The sequence below is a fragment of the Zalophus californianus genome, chromosome 4 (genome assembly GCF_009762305.2).
Source record: "Zalophus californianus isolate mZalCal1 chromosome 4, mZalCal1.pri.v2, whole genome shotgun sequence".
Lineage (NCBI taxonomy): Eukaryota > Metazoa > Chordata > Mammalia > Carnivora > Otariidae > Zalophus > Zalophus californianus.
The window spans coordinates 19,748,426-19,756,516 of NC_045598.1; positions in this window are offsets into that span (position 1 = coordinate 19,748,426).

The window sequence follows — 8,091 nt, forward strand, 5'->3', positions numbered from 1 at the left end:
AGGCATTTGGGTTCTTTCCACTTGAGGGCTTTACGAATCCTCTACTGTGTATGCATTCTTGCGTGGACAGATGTTTTCAGCTCTTTCCCACCTGTACCTTGGAGTAGGATTGCTGGGTCTTGAATCGCTGTCCCTCCTAGAGCTGCCCGGCCGTTTTCAGAGCAGCGGCACCATGTCCCGCTCCCACGAGCCGGGCACAAGGGTTCCGATTTCTCCACATTCTTGTCAGCACACATTTTCCCATTTCTTTTTTTATTACAGGCATCCGGATGGGTATGAAGTGATCTTTCAGTGTGGTATGGATTTGTATTTTCCTCGTCCTAGGATGTTGAGCATCTTTCCATGTGTGTTGAACTTTTTTTTTTTTAACATGTTCAAATCCTGTGCCCATTTTTTTGGTTAAGTATACTCTATGCCCAACATGGGGCTTGAACTCACGACCCCAAGATCAAGAGGCACACACTCTACTGACTGAGCCAGCCAGGCGCCCCTTTTGCTCATGTTTTAATTGGTTATTTGTCTTTTTATTGGTGAGGTGCAGGAGTTCTTTATATATTCTGGATATTATATTCTTACCAGATTTATGATTTGCAAATGTTTTCTCCCATTCTCTGTGTTTTCTTCACTTACTTGATAGGGTTATTTGTCAGACAACAATTTTTAGTTTTGGTGAAGTCCAGTTTACTTAATTTTTTATTGCTTATGCCTTGGTGTCCTATCTAAATCTGTTCCACAGGACCACCTGGGTGGCTCAGTCGGTTGAGTGCCTTCGGTTCAGGTCATGATCCCAGGGTCCTGGGATTGAACCCCACATCAGGCTCCCTGCTCAGCAGGGAGTCTGCTTCTTCCTTTCCTGCTCCCCCTGCTTGTGATATCCCTCTCTCTCTCTGTCAAATAAGTAAATAAAATCTTAAAAAACGATAAGATAAATCTGTTGCCCAGTCCAGGGTCATAAAGGTTTATACTTGTGTCTCCTAAGAGTTTTGAAAAACATTAACTCTTAAATTGAGGTCTTTAAAACATTTTGAGTTAATTTTTGTATGCTGTGTGACGTAAGACTCAAGTATTCCCCTCTTTTAAAAACTGTTCTAGACCTGTCTGGGGCCCTCTGGTTCCTAAGATACTATTTGTCTGATTGACCACTTCTCAAGCCCCTTCTCTATAGTTTCTCCCTGTGACATCATTCAGTGACTCACATTTTCATTACCTGCCCCCATCTCTTTGCATTTGGTATTTCCACCAACTTCTTGTGCAGTCCCACCCAGATGTACTACAGGCACCCCAAATCAACATGGCCAGAGTGGAACTCTTGTTCTTCACAAACCCACCTCCCCTACTCTTCCTGAACCTGGTAAAACACCACCACCTGTTCCATTCCTCAAGCAAGAAACCTGAAATATACCCCAGATACCTCTGTCCCTCCCCATCATCACACATTTCCAGGGAAAGCCTAAATCATGATGACCTGAGTTTGGAAATTCTTGTTTTTTTGTCATGGAAAATTTCAAATAGGAGCGCCTGGGTGTGTCAGTCAGTTAAGCGTCTGACTCTTGATTTTGGCTCAGGTCTTGATCTCTGAGAGTCGTGAGGTTGTCAGGCTCCTGGCACAGTGGGTAGTCTGCTTCTCTCCCTCTGCTCTTCCTCCCTGCCACTGCGTGCACTCTCCTCTCTCTAAAATAAGTCGTTTTTAAAAATCTCTCAAATATGTGCAAAAGTAGACTAAGCAAAACCCCCTGTACCTATCACATAGTTTCAGCAATTATCAACTCAGCTAATTTCACTTAATTTATACCACGGGCTCCTCTCCCTTACCATAACCTGACACCCCATTTCATCCATAAATACTTAAGTATTTTTAAAGGATAGGGACTTCGTAGAAAACACAATATCATTAGCCTACCGAAATAACAATTCCTTAATATTATGAAATACTCAAATTCTCAAATTTCTAATTGCCTGAGTGTCTTTGTTTTTTTTCTTCAGTAATTTATTTATTTGAATGAGAATCTATGTATTGCAAATGGCTGGCATATTTCTTATCTCTTGGTGCCTATAAGTTCCCTCCATGTCTCCCAGTCTGGATTTTGCTCTTTTTTTTTTTTTAAGATTTTATTTATTTATTTAACAGAGACACAGCGGGAGAGGGAACACAAGCAGGGGGAGTGGGAGAGGGAGAAGCAGACTCCCTGCTGAGCAGGGAGCCCGATGATGCGGGGCTCGGGGCTCGATCCCAGGACTCTGGGATCATGACCCCAGGCGAAGGCAGACACCTAACGACTGAGCCACCCTGGCACCCCTGGATTTTGCTCTTCTATCTCCATGGTGTCATTACACAGGTTTCTTTATCTTTTGTATTTCCTACTAAATAGGAATAGATCTGGAGGTGTAATGGGATTCAGATTTAGTGGTAAGAAAACCACGTAGTGGTGTATGCTTTTTTTTTTTTAATAATATGTTTGTTTTTTTTAAGATTTTTACTTGTCAGACAGAGAGCGCACAAGCAGGGGGAGCAGCAGAGGGAGAGGGAGAAGCAGGCTCCTCACTGAGCAAGGAGCCCGATGTGGGGCTCGATCCCAGGACCCTGGGATCACGACCTGAGCCGAAGGCAGACGCTAACGACTGAGCCACCCAGGCATCCCTGTGGTGTATGCTTTCATCAGGAGATGCATCACGCTTGGTTGTCTCTATATACTGTGGCCGGTGAAGGTCAATGCCTAGATTCATTAATTCATCAAGGGTTGCAAAATGAGGATACTCTAATTCTACCATCCTTTCTTCACATAATGCCTGAAATACCAATGTGAAGAGAAACTTTGACTCATCTGCTCTTTGGTTAGCTGGAGTTAGAGTTCATATCGGAAAAATCTGGCCAGTTTTAAAAAATAATGAGTTGGGTTTACTAGCATCCTCCATACAAAAGTGATCAGTGGGTTGTTTTTTAGTGTTGTCAGTAACATGATCACTGAATTAAACATTTTATATGTTTCAGTACATTGTAGTTATTCAACGTAATGACGCTCAAATTGTTTTTTTTGTCCAGTGGGGGGGGGGGGGGGCCTCGTCAGGTGGCTGCTGAGTCCTTTTGATAACAACCCTTTTGATGGTAGTACTGGTAACTTCCTTGCTATCTAGTATGATAGGATATTCCAGATTTATGTTGTACATTTCCTGCTCCAGGCCTAGGGTCATGTTTCTAGGAAAAAAACCAAAATCCTGGTTCCTTTTAGTGGTGAATGGCATTGCAAGACCAAAATCAAGGCTCTAGAATGTCTACTGCTGCTACATTGGTCATTGTTTATGGCCTTTGCTAGACAAAGCTAGGACACATTTTCTTTTTAAGGTAAAACACATTCATACTTTTTATTCAAGTTCAAGACTTAAGAAATTTTCTCAACTCATATCTTCCATGTGTATATTTTTTTCTCAACATTGAGAATCCCGGTTCTCGTTTGTATCCTGAATTATGAAATAGATAATCACAATTACTCAGTTGTTTTATTGCATATCACACAACAGTATCAGAATAACAAAAGGGAGTTTAAGGTTTTGTTTGTAGTTCTTTGTTTTGGGGATATTTCCTAGGATGCAGATACAGTCCATTCACAGTGTTTTCAGTTTACTATAGTTCCTTTCTGTGTGGCTTGCTACTCACTGGATACACATATACATTAACCTGTTCTATGTATTTTTCCATTTTTAAAGAATTTCTTGGGCTCCCTTCAGCAACACGTAGACTAGAATTGGAACGATCCAAAGAAGATTAGCATGGGCCCTGCGCCGCATGCTTTGCGCAGCACCCCAGGGACCCGCAGCACTCTGTGGGTTAACACAGAGGAAATGATGAGTCAAAGCACAACGCATGGTATTGAATAATGAAATGATGATATGTCACTATAAAATATTCCTGTAAAGCCATCTATAACGTGAACAAAGCGGAGCTACACCTGGAAATTTATGTGCAAATACATCCTTTCTACATATCTTGGACATGAGAAAATGTCAACTTGCATTTCCTTACAGAATGTAAAAAAATTTCTCTTAGTTTAATACATAAAATATTTATATAGTTCCAAGTCTAATCTACAAAACATCTCTTCAAAGTCTAATTTCTGTTCCTATGTCCTCCACTTTATTCCCTCCCTTCCCATTTAGTGACCTTTTTTATTCGATTTAATCATTCCAATTATTTTTAAATTTAAACACATGAATATGTTATAGTTCCCTTTTCTTATATAAAGAGAACATACTCGGGGCGCCTGGGTGGCACAGTCAGTTCGGGTTGTGATCTCAGGGTCGTGGGATCAAGCCCCACATTGGGCTCACGCATGGAGTCTGCTTAAGACTCTCCCTCTCCCTCCCTCTGCTCCTCCCCTCCTCCCCCACCCCCCACCCCGCACTCGCTCACCCTCTCTCTCAAATAAATAAATCTTTAAAAAATTTTAAAAAAAGCATACTATACATTTCTCTACCTTGCATATTCACTTAACAGCATATCCTGGGGGCACCTGGGTGGCTCAGTCAGTTAAGCATCTGACTCTTGGTTTTGGCTCAGGTCATGGTCTCAGGGAGGGGTTGTGTGAGATCGAGCCCTACAACAGGCTCCATGCTCACTGCAGAGTGTGCTTGAGATTCTTTCCCTCTGCCGCACCCCTAGTTTGCACATGCTCTCTCTTTCTCTCAAATAAATAAAATCTTAAAAAAACAAAAACTAGCCAGTATATTCTAGAGATCCATTGTAGAGGTTCCTCAATTCTTTTACAGCAGCACAAAATGATAAATATGTTTGGCTTCTGATCCATCATACTGTTTTATGTTATATTTACATGCATCTCAAGTCTTTTATATATAGTCCTTCTGTTGTCTATTTTTTTCTCTTTCTTTTTTCCTCTTTCTTTCTTCTTTCTTTTTTAATTCGCTTGAGAGAGAGCAAGAGCACAAGCAGGGGAGAGGGTCAGGGGGAGAGAGAGAAGCAGACTCCCCACTGAGCAGGGAGCCGGACGCAGGGCTCGATTCCAGGACCCTGGGATCATGACCTGAGCTGAAGGCAGCCGCTTAACCAAATCAGCCCCCCAGGCACTCCCTCTTTTCATTTTTCTTGTAGCTGTTTGGTATTTTGAAAGGTGTGTTTTTGTCCCGTGGTTAACTTTTCATTACTGCCTTGTAGAATAAGCATCGCCTCTTCCAGCCTCACCGAGATTTCCAACCCCCTGATCTGACCTCTTTGCACCTTTTCTGCACCAGGCACCTCTTCTCGCCTATGTCCACTTGCCTTACTCAGATTTCGTTGCCCGGCTCTGAGCACACTCCACTCCCTCCCGTCTCCCTCGCGTTCACGGCCCCTCTCCAGCACCCACCTGCACCTGAACAACTGAACGTTGCAGAGAGCACCCACCAGCCATGCCACCCCGACTCACCCCATACTTAAGACCGCACTTCAAGCGGGCCTCCACACTGCCAAGCTCTCCTGTGACATCTCCCTGAAATACTCACCTTTTCTCGCTCGGATAACCTGCTTCCTACCCTGTCTCCTCTCCCATCAACACCCTCTTCAGTGACTTCAGTGCCTCAAACTTCAGTCATAGAAGATGGAGTCAGAACAGACTGACTTCATCTTCCCCTCGGTGTGCTGCCCGCCTGCAGCGTAGTGTGCCCACGCCCCACATCCCCTCCTGTGCGGGGAAACCCTCTCTTCTCTAAGGCCACGCCTTCGACGTGCGATCTGGATCCATCCCTCTTAGCTCTGAGACGAAATCCGTGCAGCTGTCCCCTTTCTCTCTGGCATTCTCCATCTTACTGTGCTGGCCCATTCCCACCTGCAAACACCTTCAAAGCCTCCGACCTTGGCCCTCCTGAGCCACTGCCCCATTTCTCTGCTCCCCTTTATAGCAAAGCTCCCCAAAGAAGTGTAGTCTCCATCACCACTCCCAATCCTCCATCCTCTCCTCAGCGCCCCCAGATAAGGAGGCTTTTGCCCCCACCACCTATTACACAAGCCACCCATGGTGTGTGGCTTGCCCTAGTCAAAGTTTCTGTCACATCTCTCCCTTCTCTTTTCAACTAACCTCTTCTCTTAGGTGACCACAACCAGTATTCTGACTTTCAATACCATGTAGTGACAGTGACTCAAATTCTGATCTCCACCTAGAACCTCTGCCCCTCAGATCCAGAGTTAGATCACCTAGTAGACTTCACCAATTTAACACGGGCAAAAAATTAATTTTCCTCACAAAGTAGTTTCCGCCCCAAGCTTTCCCCATCTAAGTAAACAGCACCATCATCCACCAAAACCTTAATTTCTCCCCCTCCCCCACACTCCATCATCAATCCATCAATAAATCCTATTGGCTCATTTTTTAAAATCTGCTTTGGACCCAACTAGTTGCCGCAGTCTGCACTATTCTGCCTGCAGTGGGTTCCCAAAGATTTCTCAACTGCCTCTTTAGTGCTCCCATTTGGACCCCCTGCACCAAGGAACCCCTCCATTCTGAGACCTGGATGAAAAACCACTCCTAGGGCCATGGGGTCTGGCTTCCTCAGACGCAGCCAAGTGGTTAGCTGATTCAGTCCAGAACTGTGGCGACATTAGCTCCCCAGAGGCAAACATTAAAAAGTAGGAAATGGTAGATGGAAAGGGAGGGAACTGGGCTAACTGCCTCCTTGTCTCCAAAATTCCTCCTTTCAGCTCTTGCAGAAAAGTCTCTGTGCTAGTTAATACACTTGCTGCGTGCCCAGCTGTGCCTCTCTGCAGCTTGTTGGGAAGCAGTAGCCCAGGCCTAACGCAGCACTGCTCATTGCTTCACCTCTTCCCTTCCTCCTCGCCCCCCGCACCCTGGGCCTGCGCCTTCCCAATAAAAGCACCAGCGCTTGGACCCGTGCCTCAGCCTCTTCCTCCCACCCACCCCCACCCCCGCTTCCTGCTTGAGTGTGATTTCTTTTTCTTTTTCTTAAGATTTTATTTATTTATTTGAGAGAGAGAGCAGGAGAGCACAAGCAGGGGGAGCTGCAGAAGGAGAGGGAGAAGCAGGCTCCCTGCTGACCAGGCTCAATCCCAACTGAGCCACCCAGGCATCCTTTTGCTTGAGTGTGTTTTATGAGGATATGAAGTTTGGGGTTGCAGCAACCACTTTGGGATTATAAGGTCAAGACACTGAAGATGGCAAAGCAAAAAGAGCGAGCCTGAGCTAGTGGCCCAGCCAACCTCAGAGCTACCAAATCCAGATACTTCCGGGAGAGAATGGAACGCCTTGATTGGTTTTGTCAGGTCACCTGTTACTTGCAGCTAAAAACAGCCCCAAATGATTCAAGAGATTGTTTGATTTTATCCTCACATTAAATTGAGAAGTGGGAATTAATTTATCCATTTTACAGGTGAAGAAACAGGGTCTCGGAGACCCAGTGTGGTCCAGCCACGAGTCTAGTGCAGGCCCGTCTGGCTCCAGAGTCCACTCACTGAATCATGAATTGGTTCTGCAAATGCTCATATGGCATTTGCCGTGGGAATTAGTGAGTTGGGTTTGAAGATGGGAATGTAAATGATCAGAGCCTGGACTGGGCTCTGGACTGAGAAGTTGGAGCATTAATGACTGGCCAGAGCAGAAAACGTTCCCTTCATTCTCCCACAGAAATGCAGGGGGTAGAGAATGTTTTTCTCAGTTATTCAAGAGCTTTGTCATTCTCTAGGGCTGCAGGTAGAACGGAACAAGAGGGGACTGGTCTTAAATTGCCCTCTGAGAAGCTGGGTCAGACATGAAAGATGATGACTTCCCAAACCAGAAAGAACCCCACGGATCACCTGCCCCTTCCGTGCTGCAGACGGGCAATACCAACAAGTCTTCATGGTTAGCGAGCCCTCACTGTAAGCCTGGTATCCTTTATACAGTGTGTTTGACTTACACATTTAATTCTCACGACAAGCTAGTAACAGCATGCTTCCCGTTTTACAGATGGAGAATTGAAGCACTAGGAGTGTTAAGTAACTTGCCCTAAATCACATAGTTGTCGAGTGACTAAACCTGATTTGAACTTGTATTAATGAGCCTGAAGGAAGGCTGCACTAGAAACCTCCACACAGGGGCACCTGGGTGGCTCAGT